A 7,805-nucleotide genomic window follows, 5' to 3' on the forward strand; every position below is an offset into this window, starting at 1 on the left:
CATTGTTGTGAGTACACTGACCATGTGATTAGAAGGCTTTGAAAATGGTTTGTAGGAGGGATTTTTAAAGTTTAGAGTTGCGATTTTTTTTCACCTTTGATTTCTCTATCATTTATTCATTCTTTTTCATGACCAAGTTCTTTCCCACGTCCAGAAAGTATCTCTTACTCTCCCATGTGATCTTTGTTCAGGTCCAAAAAATAAAGAATGAGATGCCAATTAATGAAACAAAGAGTAAAACACCAAAGTCCTAAACTATGTTCACAGCAATAAATGAATGAGTATGGTCTTCATAACATCCCATTCAGAAGTAAATTAAACTTTCAATCAACAGGAACATCTGAAAAATTCCATAGGAAACAAAGTTCAATTTCCAAGTTGCACAAATACAGAAGCATCAAAATGTTAGACAGCAAGATCTCCTCCACCTTCCCTGGCCCTTCACTACTTAGAAAGGTGACTTCTCTCTTCCAACACAGATTGAAAAATGGGCCCTATCTCACGTGGCGGGTGTGGAAGCTTCAGGATGCAACCCTGCCATGTTTCCTGGTCCTGGGCCGTCCCCTGGGCACCCTAGTGGCCCTGACACCTGTTGATACTTGGGCATCCCCTTCCTCATCCCTCAAAGCCTTTTCATACAGGAAAGGGTAGGACCTAGGGTCGGTCACTCCCATGGACCTGGGTCCAGTACTCCAGGACTTTCATCTTGCTGGTTTCAGCACGTGCCCTTGGACCCCAGAGGAACTCATAGCAAGCAGGATCACTCCCAGGCACCTGGCGCTACTCCAGGTACCGTTCCTGCACCAAATCTTCAGTGATGAGCTTTCTAGGCTCCCCATAGATGAAGTGTTCCCTTTCAGGATACACCTCCATCACACTCAGCATTTCCCAGACATCTTGCTCACAGGCACAGTCCCCCACCATGAAGATGATGCACAGGATAATTACCAGAAGGCCCGTCTTGGGCATGCTCTGGTCATCGCCTTGCATCCCATCATAGGTGAGGCCCAAAGCATTAATAACAACATAGGAGTGGTTGGAGGGGTCCACCTCCTCGATATGAATACCAAAGACCAGGTGCATGCACTCAGAGGCCACACTGAAGATCACAGGGAAGTCATCCTGGTTATTTTTGATGATGCTACTCAGCATTTCGGCCTTGGTGGTCAGCTCCTTCATTCGATACTTGAGAAGCAGGAACTGCACCAGGTCAGCCATCTTCTCATCCAGTGGGTCTCCCAACGACTTACGGTCTTTCAGGTTCTTCCAGGAGAATGGACCGTCTGCTTCTTGGCTGCTGGAGAGGTGGCTCAGGAGAAGGCACCTTGCTAAGGGTAGGTGTGGACCTGGAGGAGATGCAAGCAGAAGAGGCCCTTTCCACCTCAGGCCTGAGAACCTGCACACCATTGAGGCTTGGTGCCTCCCTTTGGGCCTTAGGTTCTCCTTTGTCCTTGTGGTGCTGGTGCTTCTGACTGTGAGATGACATGGTTTTCCTTGGGCACAGCAGGCAAGACAGTGCGCAGGCAATCAGTCCTTGATTCCCCACAGATGCTGGATGTATAGACGTTACCTCTGTCCCCACCTTCTGCTGACCAGCTGTGGCTCCTCCGCCGTCCTGATGAACTCTCTCACACCAAGGCCTCACCTCCTGAAAATCCCAGGGTCTTGTACCATGGAACCAGTGGCTCAACAATTCTTTCCTCTCAGAGGTGGGCCATGACAGTCGGACCTCAGCCCTCACCTTGACCACCTATATACCCCAGGCCCTGTCTACACTAATGAATTGTGACTCTGGCAAATGGAGGACACTCCCCTAGAGTTGAGATTTTTAAAATTTAGAGTTACAAGCAGGAAAAGCTTTAGAATGTCATAAGCAGAGCTTAATCAGCAATTTTAGTGAGAGCTCAGAAGACAAGAATGCTGATAGGAATGCAGACAATGCTCATGAGGTTTCAGAGGAAATTAAGGATTCTATTGGGAATTGTGCCAGAAGCTAATCATGTTATAGTCTAGGAAATAATTTGACTACATTCTGCCTGTGTTCTGAGACTGTATGAGATTGACTTTAAAGTTGATAGACTAATCAAACTGATGGTAGCTAACAGCTTGGGAAGCAGAGGAATCACAAGTTCAAAGCCAGCCTCAGCAATCTAGTGAGCCCCTAAGCAACTTAGTATGATTCTGTGTCAAATTGAAAAAAAAAAAAAATTAAAGGACTTGGGTATGCCTCAATGCTTCAGCATCCTGGTGTGCAATCCTGGTACCAAAAGAAAAAAAAAACTTGTGGAGGAACTTTCAAGGCAGCACAGCACATTCAATGAGTGATATGGATATTGCTGACAACTTTTAGTCAGATTTACTATAAGAAATGGGAGCAGAAAGGGCCAGAAAAGTGCATGTATACCTGGGGCCAAAGAAGGTGTGTTCTTTGAAGAGATTACAGCTCCCTAAAGAGATGTAACTGCTTTGCACAGAGACAATACAATAGGAAAGATAGCTTAAGAGCATCTTAGGAATTTTCAAGACCACATCCACTACAGTAAGGATACGTAAGGGAAAAATCTTATGTCTTTTATGAGAAAAGTTCATGGGAGCACTATGCTTGAAGTGGGGCTTGGGAAGTTGTTTCAACATGCTGAGCCATTCAGGCACTCAGAGGCACTGCTACTATGATTTCTGTGGACCCAGGTACTACCGAAGCTCAAAGAAGACCTTGAACTCATCCACATGGTGCTGGTTCTGTAGACAAGATACTGAAGTTAAGGGGTCATGGAGACTTTTTCTGAGATTTCAAAGTAAGACCTGGGAGGCCAAGCAAGATGTAGCAGGGTCAGAGTCCCTCAGACTGCTCCTGAGAGGGTAATGCATAAAGATGTGAAAGGGAAGCCAAAGTGCAATGGAGAATTCTGAGGTTAAGAGATGCCAGTGTCATAGATTCTCTGCCGAGAAAAGCTGCTGACATGGAGAGATCAAGCTAAAAGAGAGGCCATGCGTATAACCTGGCAAGGCCAGAGGGGTCAGGCTGCACAAGCCCTTTGGAAAGCATGTTTCCCTGCCACATGTCCTAGATTCTATAAGCAGAGTTGCCAAACTGGTTTGCCTGACTGGGTTTCAGTCTTGCTTTGCCCCATTTCTTCTTTCCCTGCTTCTAATTCTCACTTTGGAATGGGAATGTTCACCCTGTGCCACTATATATTGGATATAAATAACTTGCTTTTGATTTTTACAGAGGTTGATGCTAAGAGTTCGACTTGAATCTCAGAGGACACTTTTAACTTGGGCTTTGGGGAAATGCTAAAACTGTTAAGACTATAGGACTCTTGTAAATGAACTAAATGGTTTTTTTTTGTTTGTTTTTTTTTTTTTTTTTTTTTTTTTTTTTTTTTTTTTTTTTTTTTTTTTTTTTGCTTTGTGAGATTGACATGAGTTTTTGTGGGCCAGAGAGAGTTTTATGGTTTTGATATGAGGTATTCCCCCAAAAGTTCCTGTGTTAATACAGGATGTTTGGAGGTAAAGTGATTGGATTATGAGATCGTAACTAATTATTCCATCCAAGTTCAAATAAACTGACTAGAAGATAACTGTAGGCAGGTGGGTCATAGCAGGAGGATGTGGGTCACTAGGGGTGTACCCTGGAAAGGTTTATCTTGCCTGTGGCCACATCCTCTCACCCACCCTTTCTGTTTCTTGCCATGAGTTGGGCCCTTCCACCATGATGTGCTGCCTCAAGTTAGGCCCAGGGCAATGCAGTCAGCTATCTATAGACTGAGACCTCTGAAATCATGACTAGCCTAAGGCTGGTCAATATAAATATAAAAATCCTATACTAAAGATGTCTATTTAATAGTCTTTCAGCAATTGCCTATTTCTCCACTTCTGGATTTTGTTTGTAGTAACTACATTGTCTTATGTACTTAAAGGTTTATTCATTCAGTGCCTGGTTTCCCACATTCGAATGTAAGCTTTATGAACATAAAGAATTTTTTGTTTTGTTCATTTTTGTATCTCAGCATCTAGAGCAATGCCTGACATGTGGTAATCATTCAATATATATATTTTAAATAAATGTGCAATTTGCCATATGATAAGTGATAGTAACATATTAATTATATATATGCAATAATATAACATTAAAATAAATATTAATATGTCCAATATCATCATATCAACACTCCAAAAAAAGCCTAATTATCTTCATATAAACAACATGGAAATTGAAACTCAGTTCAACAAATCACTAAACATCACAAGTCTATGAGTTTCAGAGCTGGCTTTAAACATAGGTTACTTAGAATCCAAAACGTTTTCAACACAATCCTATATCCCTGGAGTATAGTTTTCCTTTCTTGAACTTCATCCTTTTGCTATCTGACATTTCTTAGAGCCCCAAAGGACAGTAGGTTCAAGAGAGGTCAGGTTCTCATGAGGAAGGGAAGGAAGAATAACTAAAGTGAGCTCCTGGGGGAAAACACGGGTACCAGCCCTTCAATCAGCCCCCAAGGACAAAGGGACACAACTGGGAATAATTCTAAAGTCAGGACTGGGAGCATGGCCAACCCATACAGTGTGCTTGCATGCATTTGACACAGAAGGCAGCATGACCTAGATAAAGCTATAGCCAGGAGAGGGAGTAAGACATCTCTTCTTTCTCTTCTACTTTTTCTAAAACACATTTAGAGCTCTTGGGTTACCAAAGGACATGGATGAAGCATGAATGCTGGGTAAAGTTTATCAAGGAAGATGGCCCTATTGGACCCAGGTAAGGCTCCTTACCAAGGGCCAAATCAACCCCAAGTCCCTTTCTAGATTCAGTTGCTCAACTGCACAAAGTTTGGACAGGTTTTGGTGAGACACCTATTTGTCTATACAAGATTTCATTAGTTCCTCTCTTCTTAGGTTTCTTTGCCTATGTCATAGAATAAAAAATGTAAGGCCACAGGAAAAAAAAATACATTACTCAGTAATTTTTTTCTCAAATTCTGTCCTTTAAAGCTCTCTGAGCTAGAAAAATTTCAGTCCATGCAGCTTCCACAAGACATGACCTCTCCAGATCTTAATTTTCCTTCCATTAACTCAGCCAAGACTTGCTTCTGTGAGCATTTGTGAGGCAGAAGACATCAGGGCACACTACTTCTATTGTGGAGGTTTTTAAACAGTGGGCTTCTATTCCTGGTATGGTCAAATGATTAGCAAAGGGAAGCTCCTGGAAAAATCTGGAGTGCCTGGCAAGGAGGCTTGGGCCAACAACGGAGCATCAGCTCCCTGGTTTCAGTCCCTGGTTTCAGCCATTGGCTGCTGGATGCTTGGGTCTTGAACTCGGTTCTGGCCCCTCTCAACTCCCTGCTCCTGTGTAACAACATATTCTGTTAGTACACTAGTCCTAACAGTTCCCCAAAGACAGCTCCCTGCTCTGTGTAAGCCCAGTGAGGCAGTTGGCTCCCCTGAAAGTTCACATCTCCATATTCCTAGAGGTACTGGCAGGAGTGGTGGCTCAGTGCAGGAAAATTATCCAGTGCCCAGGCCAAAGCCTATTCTGGGTTCAGACTTGGTGGCATGTGGGTCTATGGACATGCCCCCCTGGGAATCAGGGATCCCCATTTGACAGACTGCCATAACTTCAGCTTCCCTACCAGGCCAAGGTGTGTACCTGGTCTAGAAAAAGGAGCAAATCATTCAGTCTGTTATGGACTGCACCTTTTTACAGTATTGTTCTGTAGTTGACCTCAGAAGCCATACCCAATTATGTGGGAGAAAACTTCATATGCTTCACAAGTTGATTGAAGAACCTAATAGGATTAAGTTGCAAATGGACCAATCCTGAAGGCATTGTTGAAATTTCTTGGTTTTGATTGAATCCCATAGTGAAAATGTGGGTATGTGTGAGTGGGATGGAAGGCAGGCTCCAGTTCTTGGCAGTTTCAATTCACTGTAAAAATTATCTCTTTATTTCAGATAAACATAGACAAATTAGCTGGGCTTGGTGGTGCACTTCTGTAATCCCAGTGTCTTGGAAGTCAGAGGGAGGAGGATCTTGAGTTCAAGGCCAGCCTCAGCAAGGGTGAAGTGCCAAGCAATTCAATGAGAACCTGTCTCTAAATAAAATACAAAAAAAGAAAAAAAACGGGGGTGGGGGTGGGCATGAGGAGATGTGGATCAGTTCTCAAGTGCCCCTGAGTTCAATCTTTGGTATATCCACAAACAAACAAACACATATTGTAATTACCTTGTCAAATTTTGCACCCATTTTCTTCACCCCCCCCCCCACCACCATGGTGCTGGTGATTTAATCTTAGGCTTTACCACTGAGTTTCCTCTTTTATTTTCTGTTTTGAGATGCAGTTTGGCTAAATTGCCTAGGATGGCCTCAAACATACGTTTTTCTTCCCTCAGTCTCTTCATTTGCTGGGATTGCCTGAATGGGTCACTGCACCTAGCTAATTCTCCCCATATATGCAGAGATTGCCTGGTTTTAGAGATCCAGACTCAGTGGTGCTAGATCATAGTCTTAAGACCATAAGTTAATTCATCCTGGAGCTAGATGGAGAAACTAAGTTTTAAAGCATACATAGCTAAGTGGGGAAATGAGTAAGGGAGCAGGTTGTGTTGAGAAGAGGAAAATCCTGTGGCTATTTAAAATTATAAGATGTCACTTTAAAGAAGCAATGTGGTTGGACATAGTGGTTATTGGCCCTTTGGATATGCATACCCTTGATAGCCTTGGACATTTCTTTGTGTTTTAAAATGAACACAAAGATTTGAATCTCTTGATTTGCAAGATTTTGTGGGAATTTGTATAACAAGACAAAAGTAACCCATTTTTACAGATCAACTTGGACAAATTATAGGAAGAAGAGTGATTCATTCCTCAGGTGATTATATTTTCAATTGATGTAAAAAGTTTCAGGGGGCATAACTAATTTTATTTAGAAGGAATTTTGACATTTTCTTTTTTATTTGTTTGGGTAGCATTGGGGATTGACTCCAGGGCCTCATGCATGCCAGGCAAGCACTTCTACCACTAATCTGCACTCAAAGACACCATCTGCACGTTACTAAGATCTTTTTATGTACATTTCATCTGCTGTTGGGGGCCGCAAATCAAGTCAATATGGCACCTGGCAGTTTGCCAGGAGGAGTGGTTTGTGAGGCAACGCCACCAAGCCATTAAGATGGTGGGGATTCCTTATTGGCTGATTGCTGTATCTGGATGATGCTAATTGAGTCAAGCTGTGTGTAATCAGTTAGGTATATATACCGATGTTGTTCCTCAATAAAGCAGTTCCCGCTTCAACCTTCAAGTTGCTTGTCACCTCCCAGTTATTTTGCTCAGCCGGACTGTGGCAATCTGCTTCTTCAAACTCTGACATAGTTGCCTCTAATGTGCCTTGGCATACCTTACCTCTCCATTGTCCTGCAGTGGACGTTCATATTGCTGCTGTCCCCCATCACCACACATAATTGTCCCTATGTCCCTATAAATCTGTGGGAGAATTTCTCTTGCATAGGTACCCATAAATAAAATTTTTCCTTCAAAAGAACATAACCTGAGCATTGTCAGATTTTTCCGTAGGATGAACGTGGCTTTTACCTTCCAACAAGTATTGTTGTGCAATACTGCATACACACATTCCCCACAAACACTTGGAATGACACAGTATTCTGACATTTGCCAGGGGCTTTGTGGGTCTATAGAGGTTTACACTGGTGCTAATGGCTGCCTGCTCCAGTCTTTTCTAATTTCTGAAAGTCTCTCTCTATGGGCCAGTTGCCGTGTGTTTTTTAGAGACATTCTCTGATGTGTAGCC

At 42.9% G+C, this 7,805-nt stretch overlaps 1 pseudogene across 1 annotated transcript; it reads right to left on the reverse strand.

The window, feature by feature from the left end:
• Positions 1-521: 521 nt before the first annotated feature.
• LOC308641756 (melanoma-associated antigen 10-like) lies at positions 522-1,407 on the reverse strand (annotated as a pseudogene). Its single transcript has one exon. The product of its transcript is annotated as a melanoma-associated antigen 10-like (transcript).
• Between the last annotated feature and the right edge of the window lie 6,398 nt (positions 1,408-7,805).

Source organism: Spermophilus citellus (assembly GCF_964194105.1).
Source record: "Spermophilus citellus genome assembly, chromosome: 2".
In the NCBI taxonomy this organism is placed as follows: Eukaryota; Metazoa; Chordata; class Mammalia; order Rodentia; family Sciuridae; genus Spermophilus; species Spermophilus citellus.